We start from the raw sequence: 2,109 nt of genomic DNA, 5'->3' as shown, positions 1-2,109 counted from the left end.
CATATGATGAATGGTTGAGAAGTTATGGTCATTTGATCACAAAGTGTGCATGGAAATTCAAAATGGCCTAACTTTTGATACAAAGCTCCAATTTGGTCCATTCTTTTTGTAAAATGCTCCTCATGTTCAAGACATTTCAAATGAACCATTGCCATGCATGGGAAAAGTGTGTATGCTCATCATTTCTCATGTGATCATTTTGGAGGGAATTTTCACAATTCAAATTTGGCTTATGATACAAGCAAAACAACAATTCCATGTTGATCCTTGGTTGATTTTAGGTGATTTCCAAGCCTTGCATGAGCATGTGCACGTGTGTTTTGGCCATGCTAGCCAATTTTGCATTTTTGCAAATTGATCCAATTCTCACTAATCATGATTAAACAATGGCTAATTTGGATTTCAGTGTGATTAGCATGCCATATAAATACCAAACCCTAACCATAATCACCATAACATAAAATTTCAGATCAAAAATTCAAGAATTCTCCCATTTTCTCTCTCTCTTCGAATCTTCAATTTCTCCACACAAACACCAAATATTTTTTGTAGATTCATGATCCTCGTGCAATTCTGAGCAAGAATCAACCATTGTTTTGATCAATTGAGCCAGAATTCAAGCAGTTCATGTACATGAACATGTTGATGGAACCTGAAAATTGAAGTAGATCTAGGTGGTTTCAAGTGATCCTTTGTGCATAAAGCTTCAAAGCAAGTTCAGTGGAGTAGATCTGGAGCTTTTGAGAGCTTGAACACGCGTGAACAGCAACCTGCATTTCCAGGTGATGAAAAATCGATCCTCTCCTTTTGCTGTTTTCTTGATATAAATGTGTAGATCTTGACTAGTGGAGTATGTACATGTGTTCAGAATTAAAAATGGCTTAGAATTGAATATGTATGATGAACTTCAAGTTTTGATTTCAAATATGTTTTCGTTCGATCTGGAAATTATATGAGGAATTAGGATGATTTGATATGATATTTGGAATGTACATGAGAAGATGATTCGATTGATGTATAATTTGTTCATTTCTGGAAAAAAAATCGTTGACTCCGCCGGAGATGGCCGGAAAAGACGACCGGAGCTACAACTCCGGCGTCTGGTTATTTGCTAGGGTTTTTGCCATGTGGATGCCATGTATTGCTCGCGTGTGTGTTTGATTAGTTGTTGATGCTTTGACCATGCCATGTGTGTGTTGACTGATGATGTGTGCGTGCTAAATCATTTAATGAAACACATCGTTTCATTTATGCTTGCTGGCTTCCATGTAGGCACTTATGTGTGTGAATGATTGGCTCTGTTTGTTTGACCTGGCCACGCGTTGCTTTGACTTGCTGAGTGGCACGCTGATGTAGATTAATGAAACTGTGTGTTTTGGCTTTTGAATGTGGACCTTAGATCTTGATTGCGCGCTTCATCCTATGGCTGTGATTTATTCTGGCTTTATTTCAAATAACTGTTTCCCTCCATATTTTCTATTATTATTTCATTTGTTTTGCTCATCTTTGAAAAATCATAAAAAATTGAAAAATGATCCAAATTAACTCCAATTTTTTTTTCATAGATTTGTTTGGATGTCTAGTTTTTTTAGTATTATTTTCATGAACTGTTGATGTCTGATTTTTAATGTGTGAATTTTTTGATCCATGCCATGCTATATTGATATCTTGCATTTAATGCTTTGTGAAATCTTCATCTTTGATCCAATTGATCCCATTTTTTGCATGCCTAATCTTCACTCATGATATGATTTTTTGATCACTGGTTTGGATTTTTTCTCATATGCGATCGTTGTTTTTGACACATGAAGATGTATGTGACAATTTGTGTCACATATTTGACATTGCATTTGTGAATTTTTGTTCACCTATCATTTGAACTTTTCTGGATTTGATTTTTTGCATAATGATAATTCATGACATGAGAAACTCATATAAAAAATTTCAAGGTCATTGCATGCATTTCTGTTTTGATTTGAATTTTCTAAATTGGAAGTTCCCTTTGTGCACATTTTGTGATCATTGCATTACATGAGCCATTTGAGATATTTGCTTATTGAATTGATGCTGGTCCTTTTGAGGACATTTTGTGACATGTTTGAATGTGCA

Source organism: Lathyrus oleraceus, chromosome 1, assembly GCF_024323335.1.
Source record: "Lathyrus oleraceus cultivar Zhongwan6 chromosome 1, CAAS_Psat_ZW6_1.0, whole genome shotgun sequence".
NCBI classification, from domain to species: Eukaryota; Viridiplantae; Streptophyta; class Magnoliopsida; order Fabales; family Fabaceae; genus Lathyrus; species Lathyrus oleraceus.
The sequence above is the reverse complement of the archived record's forward strand: the minus strand, read 5'-3'. Positions refer to the sequence as shown.